The 21,945-nt window shown below is 44.4% G+C and overlaps 1 long non-coding RNA gene across 1 annotated transcript in view; it reads left to right on the top strand.

Moving 5' to 3' along the window:
• Positions 1-20,404, top strand: part of LOC137561213 (uncharacterized) — a 163,673-nt gene extending 143,269 nt beyond the window's left edge. The window contains exon 3 of the long non-coding RNA XR_011029930.1: positions 19,939-20,404. This is a non-coding gene — a long non-coding RNA (uncharacterized lncRNA). The remainder of the gene's footprint in view (positions 1-19,938) is intronic.
• The last annotated feature ends 1,541 nt before the right edge of the window (positions 20,405-21,945 follow it).

The following is a 21,945-nucleotide window of genomic DNA, read 5'->3' as shown; positions in this document are numbered from 1 at the left end:
GTGCGGTGAAATCACCTGTGCAAAACGGTAGCACTTTACGCTTTTTAAGTGTGAATGGGCCCTGTGTTGTTTTGAGCCACACATCTGTAACAAGCATGCAACCAGTGAAGTCAGACCAGAGTCAGAACATCTGATCTACATGCTCATTCTGGGCCACTGACACATAGTATTAGAGGCATCCAGAGCATTAGCACAGAAATCAGGCAACTGCCATTATCAGAGAATTAAGGTTGTAGCTTCCATATTCCTCTTATTTCAGGATCCTGTTCACTCACAATTTATCTCTCCTTATCTGTCTGGGCTCGTGATTTTCTGTATCTCTCCTTATCTGGTTTAACTCACAATTTATCTCTCCTCTTGGAGAGTATGCAATAAACCGTGTTAAGCAGAATAATGTGCATAAAGTCTTACCGCCTTATGAGTAAAGCAGAATACAATACATTACATGCAATGCCGTATGCTCTCATTATGCATGCACGAAATTCTACTTAACTCAGTTTATCGAGTACACCCCTTATCTGTTTATCTCACAAAATAGCTTCCCTTATCTATTTATCTCATGAAGGAGCTCTCCTAATAGTTAAGCTGAAAAATAAGTAAAGAGAGATAATTCAAAAATATTTCAGAAAAGGACACCCTCCACAGCGGTCGTTTCTCCCCCCAAAAATGATTATGAAACACAGGACTCTCTGGGATAGAGGAGACAATATACATTTTTATTGGAGGCTCAAACTTTCTATCAATGCTGCTGAAAATTACATTACAACTGCCAATTCAGTATCCCAACAATTTGCATACCACAAGGGGACAATGCCAGGGAGATGCTTCTGCTGTACTTCTGTGTGCTTATGATAGATGACTTGTTTCAAAAAGTGAAGAGGCTTTCAAGGAAGATCGTTATAGGGAACTGGCTGCTAAATTTAATCAGAATATCGAAACCTGATTCTCACAGATGGAATAGCCAGTTAATCCACGTCAATTGTTGAAAGAGAGTAAAATGTAATCTTTTGGAGCAGTGTATTAAAGTGAACCTTGTGGCAAAAAAAAAGAGTTTAACTTACTGTGAGGAAACGCGGAAAAGCCGCCGCAAACGCTCAGAGTGAGGCGGCTGTTTCCGCGTCCAACATGGCGGCACAACGCGAAGAAACCGCCGCATGCTGCATGGGCTGAACGGTGGAGTCCGCGTTGGATGCGGCAGATTGCGCGCATGACAATGTTAATGACAGTGTGGTTGGACGCGGGGAGGCCGCCGCTTGCTTGGAGAGCAGCGCGGCGGCTCCCGTGCCTGAGTCAGCAGATACATTGCAAAACATGTCTGGTGTGGCTGGGACTGATAGTCCACACAGGTTCAGAAGGACGCGCGTGCGCGCTGAGAGGCAGAGCTTATATGACAGCCAGAGGAGAGTCAGCTGACCAAGCTGGTCAGCTGACATTTTCACCAGTTCTCATTGGTACGGCACTTGGGGGTGGCGCTGGAGAGCGCTATAGTATATATACTGGGTGCTGGTCATTCTCTGGTTGTCTGCCGTTGCAATCACTACGTGGTAGCACTCAGACCTTGTCTGTATCTGTGTTCTAGCATAGTTTCCAAAGGTTTTGATGATCAAGGAACTCACACCTTAGCATTAGGAATATTGAACTGTATTATTTGCTTTGACCTTCTGCCTGCCTGACTATTCCTCTGAACTCTGATTCTGTACCTTGCTATTTCTAATATCCTGTTGCCAAACTCTGCTCATTCCTGGACTCCGTATTTGCCTCCTGACTCTGTACCTTGCTATTCTGATACTCCGTTGCCAAACCCTGCCTGTTTATTGGATTCCGTATCTGTCTCCTGAATCTGTACCTTATCTGTCTGTGTGTTAACGACCTGGCCTGCCCGACCTCGAGAACTGACCTTACTGTTAGAGGCAATTCACAGACCTGTTAGTGACACCCTCTCACTGGTGTCACTCACGCTCTGTCCTTCCTACTCTCAGCCTAGCTCCTCCCCCGGGAGAGTCTAGTCCATCGGAAGGAACATACTTCTGTGCAGTAGTCATAGTATACTGTTGCATCTAACACTCACTTGTTATCTCAGGTGTCCAGAGGTTAGTAGATATATCTGATTATCGGTTATACTGCAGATCACCAATAATCGGGTATATTCTGTATTCTCGGTGATACTGCAGTTCACCGGTAATCAGACCCTCTCTGTTACACTTACCTAGGGCTTCTACCAGCCCCCTGCAGACATCCTGTGCCTGCGTCGGTACTCAATGATCCTCCGGTCCCCTGCTGTGGCTTAGTTTCATTTTCGACGATTAGCCAGTCGCTGGTCCACAGCGCCTGCACGGCCCTGGCCACGCGTGTCCTCGTTCACACTTCCTTCGCCATCCTGAGCATGCTCTGTATGAAGTGAATGTGAATGAGGACATGCGCGGAGTGGAAATTGAAAATTAAACTCAGCTGTTCCGGGGAACCGGAGGATCGTTCCGTGATGACGCGGGCACAGGGCATCTGCAGGGGGCAAGAAGAAGCCCCAGGTAAGTTAAACTCTTTTTTCCAGTCATCCTTTATACCTATGTTGACTTATGGTCCTTTCACTTGGGTTCTAGCAGCATGGCAAGAGAGCAGGATACAGGCTGTAGAGATTCAGTTCCTTAGAAGCCACTTAAAAATGAATAAGAGATAGCAGGGAAAGAACTGCAAACCATGCCCCTCCTTCACCCATCATGACTTCTCATATACCGACTTAACTTCTCTCCTTCTCACCCCATAACAAATGTTGCAATGATTCCATCCCAAAAACAGGTCTGACCACCATAACTTCAACTCCTCCCTCCCACATAGCAAACGTGGCTTGTATATTCCCATTCACCACTCCCCAAAGTAAGTGTGGCCAGCCCAGGTCAGAACTCTTCCCACACCCCAAGCAAGGCTGAACAGTATGATACTCCTCCCCACCCCCAATATCAATTTGGCATGCCAGCAAATTATCCCCCACACAAACCTTACCAGGTGCTCTTTCTCCATATTGCAGAGTAGTGCAGCAGAGCAGTGTAATATTTACATGCTTTAATCATTTTCAGCCTTGAGGTGATGTTCCTCCTATCAACCTCCCTATCCCTTCTCTTCTTCACCCCATTCACTCCCCCTTAAAGAGAACCCGAGGTGGTTTCTAAGAATGATATCCGCACACATAGGCTGTGTCTGCCTATACAGCCCAGCCTCTGTTGCTATGTAGTGTCCCCCTAGGCCCCCCCTGCACCCTGCTATGCCCCCATAAATCACAGCCGCGCTGTAGACACGCAGCGGGCTGTGTTTACCTATGTAGTGTCACTCTCGCCACTCCCCCGCCTCCTGCATAGCTCCGGTCCCTGCCTGCGTCCCTTCCCTCCAATCAGCGGGGAGAGAAGGGACGTGGGAGGGGACTGGAGTTATGCAGGAGCAGGGAGGAGCGGCGAGAGTGACACTACATAGGTAAACACAGCCCACTGCGTGTCTACAGTGTGGCTGGGATTTATGGGGGCATAGCAGAGCGCAGGGGGGGCCTGGGGGGGGGGCACTACATAGCAACAGAGGCTGGGCTGTATAGGCAGACACAGCCTCTGTGTGCGGATATCATTCTTAGAAACCACCTCGGGTTCTCTTTAAGGTGGGACTGGGAGGGTACATGCATTTTACTGTCTGAAAATTGAACTTTAGCCAAAAGTCAATTTTTTTCAAGGAATTAGTACAGGGACCAGGGGGAATGAGGAAAGCATGGGCATAGCAATCACCCCTGCAACCCCTGCCATTGCAGGGGGCCTAGAGGCTTTGGGGGCCCCTCCACCTCCCTCTCCCCAACCGCAAGTGAAGCCAATAAGCAAAGACACCTCCCAATTCAATCACGAAATCCATGTACAGGAAGGTGTGCAATTTTTTTTCTGCTTCCAGAGGCTGCTTCACAGCAGAACACTCTCTGCTGCCATTCACCATTTCCCGATCACGTGGGGTTCAGGGACAAATGGGGCCCCATGCTATCAGTTTTGCAGGGGGGCCCTATTAAGTCTAGTTACGCCCCTGGAGGAAAGGAATGGACAAAGCACTGAAGAATGTGGATCCGACATAGATCTGTGCTTACCTTAGGTAGTTTTTCCTCGGGTCAAGTGTCCTTTAAGAAGCCCCGATCAATAATGCTTTACACTTGTATTATTGATCTTTAGACCGAGTTTGCTTGTCTGCACTTTGTGTCATATTAGTGTAGCTGTTAAAGCACTTCAGCACACAATATAAAGTATGGAGAAATGATGAGTCATTTGTTAATCTGAACATTTTGAGTCATATACCAATATTTTCCCGTTATTTTTAAATATAGCTAAAATCAGTAAGTGGGTATTTTGTGTTATATCAGAGCCTTGTAATACAACTGTTTAACCATGCTGAAGAATAAATACACTAATATTTTAAAGATTTTCCTTCATAGTCCAGTCACCTAAAGGAGCAGAGCAGTCTAGGCTAAATTGCTCCCAGTGCCAGGGTTTAAAAATTACACACCCTCCCCCCCATGGGCTCAAGAACGTTATTTGTGATTCAGTATTTAGCCCCCAATATAGGTAACCAGGCATAGGTTCCCCCAGTATAGGTAGCCAGGTATAGGTGCCCCAGTATAGCTAGCCAGGTCCGACTCCTTCTTCTTCTCCTCAGCCCACCCCTGCGTGCTCCCCACTCCATTGCAGAGACTTATGGCAGCTGATGAACTCACCTCCTTCCAGGCTTCAGGTGAGGATCACATGCCGCCGGTGTGCTCTGTCTCCAGCGCCGCTCACTACTTTCTGATTAGCACTGGAAAAAGAGCAGCCCGGTGGCACATGGCATGGTGGCATGGAGCTGGGAAGGAGTTGAGTTTTTAATTTAACTGCTTCCACTGCCATAAAACTCTGCAACGGACGGGGGAGCATGGAGGAGAGGCCTGAGGAGAAGGAGGGAGGAGCCAGGTTCATCCCTTTGGTTGAGTCCCAGTGTGCCAGCTGCCCCCCCCCCCATCACTGTGCCCTCCTCCCTCACTGTACCTCAGGCGGATAACCGCCTCACCCCACTGTATTGTCAGTATGTTGTGCGTATCCACTCTTTTCATGGGTTCAGCCACTGCCCCATGTGGCCACTCTCTGGCTTCTGCACTGTTCCAGAGGCTTTGTGCAGTGTGGAAGAGTGGGAGGGGACGTTGTGGTTTGGGACCTCTGTGAGATTTAGTAGACAATTCTGCTTCCACACACACTTTACAGTAATGAATAATGTAATGTACATAATCTCATGTATTTGGAATCTGCTTTTTGAAATCACACATATTCTACTCATTTTGATTTTAAGTATACAGAGTACCTATATCAGGCATGTTTCAACATCTTGTGTGCTACCAGGAATATACTGATAAAGTTGTTACATTTGATAATCCCTCCTGTGATTATAGCATGCTTCAGGCTCCAAGAGGCTCTAGAGAGAAAGTATGGATGCAAATGAGTCTAGTGATACCCAAATAATTGTACACTTGTCTTGATTACTTTGGAATCCATTGAAACAATTTGCCTGCTGGGGAAGAAACCTGCAAAGCATTGCAGGTTCTAAAAATTGCCTGTGGTTCGACATCTAACAAGCATTACCTAAAGGAACAAAAATATGCCAAAGGGGCATTTCTGAACTCCTACATTATACAATATCCTAGCTTGGCTTCCAACCACACTTACCAAAAACAGAGGTGTATCTACAAATCATGTGGCCAAATTACAATATTTTAATAAGGCCTCTGACTCTAGGCACACTTGCGCTATAGCATCCTTTCCCATAGGTGAGCGTGGATATACACTGCAACACTGCACAACCATATAAAACATACAGCCCATGTAGCCAATGGCAACAGAGATGTATGGTTTCCCTCATATAAATGCAAAGCCTGCACCGTTCCTGTATTGTCCAATGTGTTTCTCAAATACACTGTTATAAATATCACTATCGCTTAAGCAGTCACTTTTTACAGGGTAGCAAAACCACATTATTTAGTTGGAGCTTGCAGGGCTGGGACAAGGTCCGCCACCAACAGAGGCTGAGGGGTCGAAGTGCGCCCCCAATGGGTGTGGCCATATAAAGATGTGGGCGGAGCTAATTGTAATGTAACAGTGTAATGCAAAGACAGTGGGCCCTAGTTTTCTCCCAAAACACAGGCAAGGGACCCTAAAGGTAATTACACAATGTGCACCCCCCACCTACAAACCAGGGACAGCAGGCAGAACCTTTCAGTCAGCAAGACATGTAATACGGATGTAATACGGGAGCTTTTCACCAGAAAATACATATAATGCGGCAGCGTTTCCCCAGACAATTCACATAATGGTGCAGTGCTTCCCCTGGACAATTCACATAGGGTAGCGTTCCCCCGGACAACTCACATCATATGGTAGCGGTTCCCCCGGACAACTCACATCATAGGGTAGCGGTTCCCCCGGACAACTCACATCATAGGGTAGCGTTCCTTCCCCCCCCCACGGACAATTGACATAATGGTGGTGGTGGTGGGAGGGGGGGGGGCTATAGACTGCAAAATGAGAGGGGAAGAGAGGACTACATGGGAGAGGAAAAGAATATGATGGGACAGAAAACAGTGTAGACTAGAGATATCAGGAGGAAAATAATTGCAGAAATGCAGACTTTTAGCTGCACTGTTTGTTTTGGTGGTACTGCTGGGAAGAGAAGACAGTCAGCAGCAGCCCCCTTCTACTAAGTGAGCTTATCTCTAAAGTAACTGAGGGCAGGCAGATATCTTTATAACTGCTATAACTTGCCTAAAATAAATACCTGGCTGTGACAGGTTCAAAGCTTCACTGGTCGCAGCGCAGCTCTCCACGATTTGAATCTCCCGGCAGTGAGAGTGTAGCAAGCAGCCCGGAGAAGAAGGGGCGGGGCTGCAGAACACACAGCTCCGTTACAGGGGGAGAGGAGAGGGAGGACTCGGGAGACAGGCTGCAGGCATAGACGTTACTGGGAACAGCCTGCAGCCAGGTCATCACCTCCCACTGCCTGCTTACATCCCCGACAGCCAGACCTGTGGCCGCCCACAACTATACGCAGCAATCTCTGAAGCAGGGCAGCCCCGATCGGGTCTGGCTGGCTGCACAACACACTGCCCTGCATTCTGACAGGAGCTAGGCTGAAATCCGGCCATGTCTATGAGAGGGGCTGGTGGCATCGGTGACCATGGGAACAGGCACAGAGCGGAGTGGAATGTACACACTCCGCTCTTGCTCCGTCATCCCCGGCAGCCAGCCTGTTCAGCAGCACTGTGAGGCGGGGGCGCAGGCAGCGTGACCACAGGGGGGGAAAGGCGAGCAGCCAGGCAAAACAGTCCTGCTCCTTGCGCCTGCACAGACTGTCAATGACTTCCGCCCCGAGGCTCCAGCCTCGTCGGCCTCTGTGTCGGCACGGCCCTGGGAGCTTTCATAACAAAATGCTGAAATAAACAGCCAAAATCCCTTGCATTATCCCTGCTAATGCAACAGCAAAGGTTTCTGGGAAGTCAAAACCCTTAAATGCTTCCACTAATGAGACCTAGGGCTTGATTCACAAAGCGGTGCTAACCCAGTTAGAGACTTTAGGCATGATAACCATTGCACCACGCTGGTGAAAAGCCAGTTTAGGTGTGATAAGTTTAGGTGTGATAAGTTTAGATAAGTTTAGATCGCTTACAAAGTCCCGCACGCAAAGCAGCGCCATTAAACTTTATGCAAAGTGCACCAGACTTTGCTAGCGTAAAACTTTTGATCAGCTGTGCACTGCAGTGCTAACCCAGTTGGCGCTTAAACTTATCATGCCTAAACTTATCACACCTAAACTTATCATGCCTAAACTTATCACACCTGAACTTATCACACCTAAACTTATCATGCCTAAACTTATCACACCTGAACTTATCACACCTAAACTTATCATGCCCATGGGCGTCCGCAGAAAATTTTCCAGGGGGGGGGCAAAAAGTGGGGAGTTAAAAATTTGGGCTGGGTGGAGCTACGTCATGCGGCGCGCGTAGCGCGCCGCGCCGAAAAATGGGTGTGGTCATGAACCAGAATGTGGGTGTGGTCGTGGGTGGAGACAAGTTTACATGAACTAAGCAATGGTGGGACATTAGATTAGGACAGTGGTGGCGAACCTTTTGGAGGTCGAGTGTCCAAACTGCAAAGTCACTTTACTATCACAAAGTGCCAACAGCAATTTAAACTAAATACAAACGTTTTAACTCATACATGAACATTATGGAAAATTAAGTTGAAAATAAACTGTGAAGATAAACAATTTCATCCATCGTACTCCTGAAAAAAATTATTCATTTTTTTTAGAACCTCCCAGTTTCATTTTCTGTTTTAAAAAGCAGAAAAAGTAGGTTTAATGCTATTGTCTCATATGATGATGATTCAGCTTTTTCCATAGTCTCGCAGTTAGCAATCATGTGACCCCCAACAAGACAAATTCAGCAATCATGAGGCCCCCCCCATCAAGACAAATTCAGCAATCATGAGGCCCCCAACATGACCAACTCAGCAATCATGAGGCCCCCAACAAGACAAATTCAGCAATCATGAGGCCCCCAACAAGACAAATTCAGCAATCATGAGGCCCCCAACAAGACAAATTCAGCAATCTTGAGGCCCCCAACAAATCATGAGGCCCCCAACAAGACAAAGTCAGTAACCATGAGGCCCGCAACAAGACAAATTCAGCAGTCATGAGGCACATAAATAGACAGCTTTTCACATAAATAGGCAGAATGCCCCCTTAATATGTAGACACCTCTCACCTGGCAGCAGTTCCCCAAAATACACTCAATCTGACAGCAGTGGTTCCCCAAAAATAGGTAGCCCCAGGTCTATAGGTGTCCCCAGAATAGGTGGCCAGCGGTATAGATGTCCCCAGAACTGGTAGCCAGGGGTAGAGATGTCCCCAGAACAGGTAGCCAGGGGTATATGTGCCCAGTATATGTAGGCAAGGGTATATGTCCCAGTATATGTAGGCAGGGGGTATATGTCCCAGTATATGTAGCCAGGGGGATATGTCCCAGTATATGTAGGCAGGGGTATATGTCCCAGTATATGTAGCCAGGGGTATATGTCCCAGTATATGTAGGCGGGGGTATATGTCCCAGTATATGTAGGCAGGGGTATATGTCCCAGTATATGTAGGCAAGGGGTATATGTCCCAGTATATGTAGGCAGGTGTATATGTCCCAGTATATGTAGGCAGGGGTATATGTCCCAGTATATGTAGGCAGGGGTATATGTCCCAGTATATGTAGGCAGGGGTATATGTCCCAGACAGTATATGTAGGCAGGGGTATATGTAGGCAGGGGTATATGTCCCAGACAGTATATGTAGGCAGGGGTATATGTCCCAGACAGTATATGTAGGCAGGGGTATATGTCCCAGACAGTATATGTAGGCAGGGGTATATGTCCCAGACAGTATATGTAGGCAGGGGTATATGTCCCAGTATATGTAGGCAGGGGTATATGTCCCAGTATATGTAGGCAGGGGTATATGTCCCAGACAGTATATGTAGGCAGGGGTATATGTCCCAGACAGTATATGTAGGCAGGGGTATATGTAGGCAGGGGTATATGTCCCAGTATATGTAGGCAGGGGTATATGTCCCAGACAGTATATGTAGGCAGGGGTATATGTCCCAGACAGTATATGTAGGCAGGGGTATATGTCCCAGACAGTATATGTAGGCAGGGGTATATGTCCCAGTATATGTAGGCAGGGGTATATGTCCCAGTATATGTAGGCAGGGGTATATGTCCCGGTATATGTAGCCAGGGGGATATGTCCCCAGAAAAAGTGGCCATGTGTGCAGGAGGAGGGGAGCAGCGGAGAGAAGAGGGAGAGCTATGGGCACTCACCTTAGGGGGCTCTCCCTCCCTCTCTCGCTCTCCCCTCCGGAGTCCGGAATGAAGTGTGCAGCGGCTGGCAGCGGTGGGCGGAACTTACCTCCTCTCGTCGCACGCGCCGGATGGATTAGCCGCTACTCTGGCCTGATCCAGACCAGAGTGCGGCACCAGAACTTCCGGCGCAGGAGCGAGAGGAGGTAAGTTCCGCCCACCGCTGCCAGCCGCTGCACACTTCATTCCGGAGGGGACAGCGAGGGAGAGAGAGACCCCTAAGGTGAGGGAAGGGGGGGGAGACGTCCGCCCTTCCCCACTGTGCCCATAGCGCTCTCTCTCTTCTCTGCGTGTTCCCCTCCTGCTGGCTGCACGGGCACGCGGCCAGGGGGGGGCAGCGGGCGGCCAGGCTCGGGCAGATGCCCGGTTTTGCCATATGTGCGGACGCCCATGATCATGCCTAAACTGAGTTTAGGCATGATAAAGGGCTTTTCACCAGCGTGCTAACTGTTAGCACCGCTTTGTGAATCAGGCCCCATGACTCTGCAGGTGATCAGACAGGGTGAATTAAATCCACTGCCCTGTCATTACTGCAGTGACAGAAAGACCTGAAAATTCTAACACTCCCATTCATTTGTCCATAACTTCATCACTGCCATCACACCTACATTATATACAGTATATCTTACACCATATTAGCAGCTTAGTGGTATCCAATTGGAAACAACTAAATGCCCTATCTCAAAACTAACTGATTTAGTCAGGAATAACCTGCACCTAGAAAGCTATGTTTTTCACTCCCAACTGAAAGGCACTTAACTGAGAATAGTATCTAAAACGCTTTAAGTCATAGGAACATCACACAATGATATACACAAATTTGATTGTGAACAATTTTGTCTGTACGATTCGAAATATAGGAGCTCAATTTTTTGCAGTACAGTTAAATAATTGTTCCTCATTACCTATTGATGAGCTTGTAGGACTTACTGTAGATGATGCTTATTTGATTGATTATACACTGTATACTCTGCAGTGATTCTTCTTTTAACATTGCAGACTGAGACTAGATCTAGCACTGTTTACATCTGCTCAGCCCTGAGTGGCCATGATAATGAACAATAGTGAACAATACAGATAACTTGACAGTGCAGCACTCATATGATCATTTACTGTATATATTGTGATGGTTTATGTACGTCATAGTGTACTGCTCACTCTTTTCATTACTTATCTGCAAATTAGTTTTGTAAAAATTTGAAAAACAGTAACATTTTAACATTTTAAAAAAAGATTAATTGTAAAAAAATAACAATCTTATATGTATTAATATATATATATATATATATATATATATATATATATATATATATATATATATATATATATATATTTGCCACAGATTAGGTTTCTTTTCAGGAGATGCTTGTTCTCAGAAATTACTTTATTTTCTATGCATTTTAAAGGTGAAAACATGGAAAAGAAAAAGAAAATAACACATTTCTCCAATTCCACTCTTTTTTTTTTTTTAAACAATGCTACAGTAGATAAAACCCACACATTTTATATGGCCATTTGTTCCGGCTGTCACAACATTTAAATTGTGCTCCTAGTACAATGTATGGCGGCAATATATTGGATTTTTTTTCTCTATTAATAACTACAAGCTCTTATTTGCTAAAATAACAGTAATATACCCTCATGACATACATATTAAAAAAGCTGAGTCCCAAAAGTAACTAATAATGTATTTTTTTTAAAATGCTGTTTTTTTTACAGGGAGGGGGAGTAAAAGAGGTTAATAACTATAGTTAATGCATTTTTTTAAATGTATTTTTAATGTAACTTTTTGGCCACAAGATGTTGCTACACACTATCCTGGGTTACCAGGAAATATTTAATTGTTTGTTTTTTTACACTACTTTTTACTTTCATTTTTATAAATAAACATGCCTTTCCAAACCAGGTGGTTTTGGCGCACGGTGTTCACAGCCGAGTACTGAAACCAGGCATTCCATAGCAGCAATGTAATGCTGTCGGACCCCAAATTACATCCCCCTCTGAGTTGCGACAACTCAGAGGGGGAATAGTACTTAACGCCGCCGCCGGTGAGTTTTGCAGCAGCAGGGAGAGCTGTCATTCGGCTTTCCTGGCGCCCAACTCTCCAGGGACATGTGTATGCAAAATTTTCCCTAGGAGAAAGGCCCTTATTCCATTCACTTTTTCTCCTAAGCTTTCTCCTAGTTGACCCATGGCCCGTTCTGTACCTCTCAAAGGAATGGCTACCTCAGACTGACACGATTATAACAAAAAACAAAACGTAGCTTAAAGAGAAACTCCAACCAAGAATTGAACTTTATCCCAATCAGTAGCTGATACCCCCTTTTACATGAGAAATCTATTCCTTTTCACAAACAGACCATCAGTGGGCGCTGTATGGCTGATATTGTGGTGAAACCCCTCCCACATAGAAATTCTGAGTACGTACTCTTGGCAGTTTCGTGTCTGTGAACCCTGTTGCATTGTGGGAAATAGCTGTTTACAGCTGTTTCCAACTGCCAAAACAGCAAGCAGCAGCTACATCACTTGCCAGCAGTAAATATGTCACCATGTGATAAATGTCAGAATATAAATCAGGGATTTAAAATATTTTACAATGGGCAAACACTGACTAAATCATTTATACATAATTATTGTAAAAATGAAGCACTTTTTATTACATTATTTTCACTGGAGTTCCTCTTTAACTGAGTACTAGACCTCCACCTGTTCCAAGACCCCAAATCAGCCACACTGACCACTATGGCTATTGCTGCACATACTACTAGAAATGCTGTCTTTAGGGTCATTACAACTAATTTTATTTAGTAGACTGTTATCCATCCTGATGTTAAGTGTACTAGTGCTGTGTGTTATCACATATATATCATTCATTAATTTAGACAAGACAAAGACCCAGAAATGTCATATAATTTTCTAATTCTAAGTTGAAGCATTCTCATTATTAATTGTAGTACTTAGCGACTGGTTGCTGAATTTACTGTACAATAAAGTAGCCTGCTTTTTGGAAAGCAATATACGGTAGACAAGTATTTCTTTGATTTTAAGCTGTGAAGGCTTCTTTGTTTGCTGTAAGGGAAGTGTTAATGTCATGTTCTCTGGAATGTATCCAATTCCTGGATCTCATCCAGTGTTCTGCTCCCCTGTGTGCTTCTTTTCATCTACTCTGTTATCTGCATTCTGCGTTTCTTCTTTTAACTGGTTCCTGCATCTCTCTGTGTCCCCACCATGCTCATCTACAACTTCCCATACATCCGAAGCCTATCACTATGACATGGAGGTGTCACAAACAACCCCACAGAGAGTCAGCAGGTGTCTTCTTGGTGTTTTTCTATTTTGTTGGACAAAGCTACAAAGAGCTAGGGAAGACCTATGATTATAGACCAACTTCTTCTTCTTCTTTTTTTGCATTCTTTATTTTCAGCTCCTATTCCACTAATAAGAGATATTGACAACAGAAAGTGAGGTAAAAGACAGTGATTGACAGACAGTGATGACATATTAAGGGTATGGCGGGCATAACAAATGCCTGATTGGTGGCATATGACACCTTGCATATCTAGGTAGATGTGAAGATCCATCCTGAGGTTAAGAACCGGTAGTTTGACTCTGTCATTTGTCCAAGAATTGGGGTAATGGATTCCCTTTTCACATCCTGAATACATATTGTGGTGCCCAGGATATTGTTGTATGTTTGCAACATGGCAAATACCCCAGTCACCATAGCTACCACATGACCAGAGGTACAGCTATTACCTCTGTGACCAGATGGGATTGGGCTTTGTATGGTCACAGTGTGCTGGGTCTATTTGAGGTACATGCTGCAGATTATTTTGAAGACTTACTACCTAATAGTTATTTGGAGAAACATTTTGACCTCTTTATGCATCTCTGTGTGTCTTACTGGTTGCCTCACCTCATTCTTACAGACCATGCCCTATGTTAGCCTTCTCCACTTCAATTTAGCCACCCACCCTAAATTTACATACACCACCCCCTAGGGACACAGACTCCGGTCTTGTCATAGGTTCTGTTTTCCCTAGATGCACCATTAACCATTTTCGCCTTTTGGACATGACTTTCACGTCCAAAAGGCTGCTGCTGAGCTGCTGCGCATCTCCGGTAGCTTGGAGATCAATGAAAGGGAACATCGTTCCCATTCATTGATCTAAGTCCCCGGTAAAAAAAATGTCTTTCTGACCCCCCCCCCCCCCCAAAAAAAAACAAAATCACATCCTCCTTGTGCTTCCGGTAAGCGAGCACGTTCACTTACAGGATGGGAATTAAAGAAAATCACTGTGGCCATCTTGTGGCCAAATTGATAAAGTTATTGGCGAATGAATGGCAGTTGAAAATTGCTCGGATGCATAATGTGAAAAACGAATCAAGGCTGAAGCGGTTAATTAGAACATTTTCTCCGAGCTTGGAAACCTTCAAACTTACTGTACTCTGAAAATATACCTGTTCAGACAAGCCTATAATTTGCCACACCCATTAACCCCTGTGTTTCCTTCCCTATTGTTTCCTCCCCACTACCCAGGGGTCAGAAACCTTTTTGTCTAAGAGAGCCATAAACGCCACATATTTTAAAATGTAATTCCGTGAGAGCCGTACAATATGTTTCAAACTGGGACAGTAGGGCTCGCAACCCTGTTGCCATGGTGATGTGTATACATTTGATCCACCAGACAGCGGAAGTGTCAGACATGTCTTCAGCTTCTCTTGGGTTTCAGCAACATCAGCAATTTCCCAGAGAGCCTAACAGGAGAAATATCGACTAACAGTTTGTGCAATTAGCTAGCTGACTTGGGGGTTGATTCACTTTGGCCCAATTAGCCACTTTGGCCCTGATTGGCCCAATAGGCTGCCTGTCACTTGATAGACAGCCTATTGGGCCAAAGTTCAGGGATCTCGTCCTACAAAGTCACTGGACCTGATAGGGTCCAGAGTGAAACAATTGGAGCAGCCATTCATTTTGGGGTAGCGTTAGTAAGTTAGAAGTGCATGCTACAATAGTAGCGTGCCTACTTTGAAAATTGTACTTGCACTGCCACACTTAGCTGTGCTGCTTGAGCAGTGTAGCTTAGTGAATCAACCCCTATTGATTTGTATGTTGTGAGCCAGATGTAGCCATCAAAAGAGCCACATCTGGCTCCCGAGCCATAGGTTCCCTACCACTACTCTAGATTGTAAGCTTGCAAGGGCAGGGACCTCCTCCTGGTGTTTCTCACACTGCTGTAATTTAACATATGCACATGTACCAACTTTAGAGATATAAAAAATAATAATAATGAAAATTTATCAGGTCATGGTTGGCGTTCCACTTTGAACACTGGCGCACGGAGGGGGGGTTGGAACCCCCCCCCCTCCTGCACCAAGACCGGAAGAATGTGTATGCAGCGCTGCAGGGGGCCTCGCTTGCGGTGGCACAGGCAGAGCTGCGGGGAGAGAAGACTTTCCACTTACGGTGCCTGGATCATGCGCGGCTTCTATGTACTTCCTGTCCCGGCATCTGTCGCTATGGTAACAGCGTCCCCTGTGATGACGTAACCGCATGTCTTCACAGAGGGAGCTCTTACCGAAGCGACGCGCGCCGGGAGAGGCTGAAGATAGAAGCTGCGTGCAGGATGAAGGCAGGTAAGTGGAAACTCCTCTCTCCCCGCTCCCCTGCCTACCTATCTAACCTATACTGGGGCATATACCTATCTAATCTATACTGCGGACATATACCTATCTAACCTATACTGCAGACATATACCTATCTAACCTATACTGGGGGGCATATACCTATCTAATCTATACTGGGGCATATACATATCTAACCTATACTGGGGCATATACCTATCTAACCTATACTGGGGCATATACCTATCTAACCTATACTGGGGGACATATACCTATCTAATCTATACTGGGGCATATACCTATCTAATCTATACTGGGGCATATACCTATCTAATCTATACTGGGGCATATACTTATCTAACCTATACTCTAGACATATACCTATCTAACCTATACTGGGGGCAACTATATGGGCTACCTATACTGGGGGGGACCTGTAGCTGGCTACCTATACTGCGGGCACCTATACCTGTCTCCACGTTGGGGCGCATTTTACGCCTTCGCCCTGAGTGCAATTTGGCCTAGAAACTGCTAGTATTTGGCTCCACCCATATCATGTTTTGGCCACGCCCACACACCGCTTTCAGGAATCCCCCCCTTGAAAATCCTGGATTTGCCCCTGTTGAAGATGTTCAAAACACAAAATGAATGCCATTGCTGGTACAAAAAAAAAACCCACGAGCTGTTATTGCTATATTACCATCTGTTTATTAGTCCGAAAATATGCAATACTGCATGATAAATTTCTTGATTTATACTACTTAGTCATAAATGACAAAGCTGTTTTAATTGTAGTGATTGTGTGATAGTTGTGTACATTGTAACATCTTATTCTCAGTTGTATGACTCCTTTCCGCTCCACACATGGCTTAAGATGAAGTGTATACTGCATGATAACTCTATACAGAATTGTATAGGCACAATAGCCCTTATCCAAAATACTTTTTCTCCTGAGTTTTCTCCCAGGAGATAATTTTTCTTCTTATCTAAAAAATACGAGAGAAAAGCAGACAGACCGCTTCTGAGCTTGTACTGGTGGTGTCTGGCAATCTCTCCACAGGACAACAATACAGGTACAGCACAGAACACCATGATGAGATAAAATCCAGAAACTTTTGTTGGTACATCGAAAGAAAGATAAGGCAGCTGACGTGTTTCGGACACACAGATCTTTAGTCATAGCTACAACTAAAGACCTGTGTTTTTGAAACGCATCAGCTGCCTTTTCTGTCTTTCAATGTACTGATAAAAGTATCTGGATTTTATCTCATCACCATGTGCTGTGGGCGTCTGTGCTTTAAATAACTTTTCAGCAATTAAAAATAAAAAATACTTAAAAGTAGGTAAAAAAGTAATATCAAACTCCATTTTTAGTAGAAATGATCAATGGAATGCAAACATTTCCGAGTTTATGCTGAATCATGCAAATTTTTATGCAAATATAAGCAGCTTGAAAATAGACCAATCAAGTCCCACCGAGGTTTAAATTTATTGGTCTATTTTCAAGCTGCACATATATATATAAAAATTGACATAATTCTGCATGAACTCGGAAATATTTGCATCTCATTGATCATCCCTATTTTTGAGTACTGTATTTTTTGGACTATAAGACTCACTTTTTCTTCCCCCAAAGTGTTGTAAAAAGTCACTGCGTCTTATAGTCCAAATGCAGGGAGTTCCTGTTTCGTGAATGCCCTCCAGTATGAACCTCCAACCCGATGCACAACCCGAGAACACATAGGGGACACAAAGGGGCATAGGGGAGGACACAAGGAGGACAGAGGCAGACACATGGGGGACACGGGGACATAAGGGGGGCAGAGGAGGACACAGGAAGACATGAGAGGTACAAGGGGGCATGAAGTACAAAGGGGGCATAATCCACAAGATGGTTGCACCAGGGTTAGTATATATTTTTCTCCCTGGTTTTGTCTTCCAAACCTAGGCGCGTCTTATGGTCAGGAGTGTCTTATAGTCCAAAAAATATGGTAATTCTTTGCATGGCAGAAGCTTTAAAGGCGTTTTATTGGAAAGGTTTGAAAATATCTACTTGGAAAAAACTCAGGGGAGAAACGTTAACAGGATATGGGCCCATGGGGTTGATGTACAAAGCAGCATTTTGCTGTAATACATGGATGTATGGATATTATTTTCCACAAGTAAAAGTTTATGAGTGTAAATTCTTACCGCTGAAAATTTAACACCCGTAAAGTATATAATGCGTAAAATAGCAGTTGATGAGGTGGATTACAGGTGTAACGTTTGTGCCTGCTTGCGCCTCATTCTCTTGCTCGCTTACGGTATTTTATATTTATAGTTTTATAGTTATTAAGCATTAAGTTTTGAACAGTAAGACTTAACTTGCATAAAATAACATACCTTGATCCATGCATTACAGCACCCCAAAATGAGCCTATTGATATCTTGGCAGGTGGGTGTCTGAGTAATATAGAGCAATATGGCAAATACTGAAATTGCGCCCCCTCTCCCAGTCAGAGCCCCCTTTCCCTCTAATAACAGCATCCTTTGTCGCATACATGTCTTATGGTTGTCTGTGTTCTGTGGCTCGGGATATTGCCGAAGTTACTTTTTGTGAAATTTCTTTTCTTATTCACTCTCTGTCCTCTTTTCTAACACTAAGCCAAGTGCGCCCTACATACATGAATTACATGACACTGAAGCAAAAAACAAAAAAAATGATATAATGCATTGTATGTGCAGTATGGATAATTAATAGAACATTAGTAGCATAGCAAATATATAGTTTTTTTTTATAACATTGCATCATTCACCAATATTTGCAATTTACACACTACACTCAGTGTTGCTCAATGATTTCACAGAGCAGACTAATGAATTTTTGAACTTAACTCAGAAAAACAAAATACAGTGACAGACACTTGAGATAATAAGCTTCAGAAGACAGAGCTCTCTGCGGCTTTGAAAGTCGTGGAGCTCAGATAAGCTCTCGTGCATAGATAACAACTAGAGTTTCTTAACTCTTCCTGTACTGGAAACAATAGTAGACTCATATCTCTGCTGTTAATGTTTTATTTCTTAGATGTACTACACATACAAATTATAAGTTTATTTTCACTTCAGATTCCCTTTAAGTAGCCATGTTCCCCAGATAACAGAATTAATCTGATCTGAGTGATGGGGAGGCACGGTATGGCGGTGCAGCACATGGGCAGGCATTGGCCACAGCACAGGGGCAGCCTGGCAGTGGCGTAGCTAAGGAGCTATGGGCCGCGCTGCAAGTTTTCCATTGGGGCCCCCAAGCACTCTACACATAGCAATTGATACGGTGCGCCAAAATCTGCCGAGGGCAACCAGAGTGTCAGAGATGCAAGAAGGGGATGAGAAACAGTTTGTTAATGATTACTATTATTCAAAGCATCTATAGAAGTGATTATTAACAGCACAGGACCAATAGAGAGCTAACGCTAGATTTGAGGGAGGGCCTCTCGGGGCCCCTCTGGCCCAAGGGCCCCGATGCAGTAGCAACCTCTGCAACCCCTATTGCTGCGCCACTGGGAGCAGGCATGGCGCCCATGGTGCTGTTGCGCCCATGGCACGAGCCATGTTGGCACTTCTCTGGATATGCCTCTGTATCTTGGACAAATACTCCTCCTTTGTGATCTTGCCCATGACAAAATATGCTGAAAATCAACTGCATTGCACCTAACAAATTAACCATTATGTTTTCCATAAGACAAAGGTGATCATCACAACAGCTGACATCCCCACACTGTTCAGGAATGTGTCTACCTAGTTCCAGATCTGTGCTGCCTTATAAATCAGTTAGACGAGGACAAAACATTACAGACAGGCTGACATGTGCATAGTGATCCATGAATGTGTTGATTGCAACACTCAGACATTTAATTGGATTATTTAGCTGATATCATAACAGATTTCCATCAGCAGACTAATGTGACCAGCACAACACTCCGCCATAACATTTATACCTCGTCCCCAATACATAGTGTGTTATAATTAAAATGAAAAGGAAGAAGCATAACCAGGTTCTTGACCAAGAGCTATCAAGGTCAGGAAAGGACATTGTTGCTTTGAAAGCAAACACAGCGAGATGAAAGTCTACATTGCAGCAGAGGACAGCCATACATCATACAGAAAGCCAGAGGCAAATGTTCCAGCAGGAATCTTATGCAGATCTTTTTCATTGTTAGATGTTAGGAATGGAGTGCAATTACTATGGGAATATGTATGATACTTTCATTGTATAATCAGAAGTCTGAGGCCCAGACTGTGCTCCTTGTTTTCCTGTTTGGAGTATTTATAATATATTGCAATCAACCTGCATTAGGGTTACCATCAATTAACTGTATTTATTCCTGTGCAGGTCTATTGCCATTACAAGCTTGGATGGGGACATATCAGCAGAAGGACAGGACATGCATGGGTTGCTCTCGCAACTGCACTAAGCAGGGAGAAGGAGAGTGAGGAAACAGCTCATGGAACAAAGAAGAAATTTGCTACGAACCAATCCATTTACCATTTAACAGGGAGCTGAAATATGGTAATGAGGCACAGAGGAGGGTGTGCTAATGCAGAATCGTGACTGATAGGTTAACCTGACAATTTCCTCTTTCTAAAGCGTATTTCAGGTACAGGAGTCAATTAAATAGGCTGGCTTGGTGAGGTCATTACCTTGACAACAATTATGGATGGAAAGGGGAAATCCACGGGTATATCTCCAGATTAGCTGTCCTTCCAGGAAAAAAATGGAAGGTGCTGAATCAGATGTTGTCTTCTAAAAATAAAGCCTAGAAGAAAAAAGTGTTTTTGTGTATTGTTTTATAGTATTGTAATATTTAATAAAATATATTTTTGTTGGTATGAATTTAAATTGATTTGTGATATTACAGTGTTGGAGTTTGTATGCGTTATAATACACATGTTTTCTTTAAATCCAAGAAAATACATGATTAAGTCATGTTCTTATTGCCTGTAGTGCTGTAATTACATTGACTATAAAAGACTCTAGTACCATTCTATCCACTCTCTCCTATGGTAAACTATGCTGTGTGTTGGCTTAGCTATGAACATCTGTTTCTACATTGGTGAAAAAATGCTGTTCGGAAATCAGATTTCATTGGTAATCAGATTTACCGCAACTCGGTTACTTTAGCCAGTTCACAGAACTTGAAAGCATTAAACCAATCAGAGAATGCCGAATTTTTGGAAAAATCGGATTGCCCCAGTAGTTATAGACTAATCACAAGACTCAAATACTACCAAGTATTTTTGAGTCTTCTGATTGGCCTAAAATTTCAGTGGTTTTTCAGTTTTTGCAGTACATTACCTCATTCCCTGATTGGTTCAATACTACACAGTATTTACGATTTTCCAAATTACGGAAAATGAATAATAATTGCAAGTATTGGACCAAAGAGAGAATGCAGTGATTTACCGTCAAAATCAGAAAACCACCGAAATTATAGGTAGTATGCAAGTCTTGTGATTGGTCTATAATTATCTTGGCAATCCGATTTTTGCGGAAAAATTCAGCATTCTCTGACAGGGCCGTTTCTTGGGCAGTGCGGACAGGGCGACTGCCCTGGGCGCAGACTGGCAAGTAGAAGAAGGGGGGCGCAGGCAGAAGGACATAACTGCTAGGGAGCTGGTGACGCACGGTGCAGCCAAATGAAAAAAGAAAGATTACTAACGCAATCACCTTCCTCGACTGCCTGCATCCGACGTCAAGTCATCATCACATATCCACTGCGTGATGACACCTGATGGCCTGTAGCGGTACTGCAGGCTGACAGTGCACAGTGCCCATGGAGAAGTCGGCTTTCCGGGTTCTTTTCGCCTGTGTGTTTTCCTGGTCCCTGCTTCCTCCTGGATGAGCAGCTGGTCACTAGTAAGTAGGCAGATCTATTTGTGACCTGTAGCTGTGTGACTGTCCCTAAAGAGTAAGACAAAGACAAGACAAATAACATTAATATCGCGCTTTTCTCCTGGCGGACTCAAAGCGCCAGAGCTGCAGCCACAAGGACGCGCTCTATAGGCAGTAGCAGTGTTAGGGAGACTTGCCTAAGGTCTCCTACTGAATAGGTGCTGGCTTGCTGAACAGGCAGAACCGAGATTCGAACCCTGGTCTGCTGTGTCAGAGGCTGAGCCCTTAACCATTACACCATTACGCGAGTCCATGGGGGTGAGAGGGGGGAAGTGGGCGCAATTTTTACACCCTCGCCCTGGGTGCAATTTAGCCTAGAAACTGCCCTATTCTCTGATTGGTTCAATGCTTCCGACTTGGGAGTATTTAGCCAATTAGAGTAATTATTCGGAAGTATACTGTACTATAAAGTGTTGTTTTTTACGGAATCTGTAATATTTTGGGGAT

The sequence above is a fragment of the Hyperolius riggenbachi genome, chromosome 3 (assembly GCF_040937935.1).
Source record: "Hyperolius riggenbachi isolate aHypRig1 chromosome 3, aHypRig1.pri, whole genome shotgun sequence".
NCBI lineage: Eukaryota > Metazoa > Chordata > Amphibia > Anura > Hyperoliidae > Hyperolius > Hyperolius riggenbachi.
The sequence above is the reverse complement of the archived record's forward strand: the minus strand, read 5'-3'. Positions and strand labels throughout refer to the sequence as shown.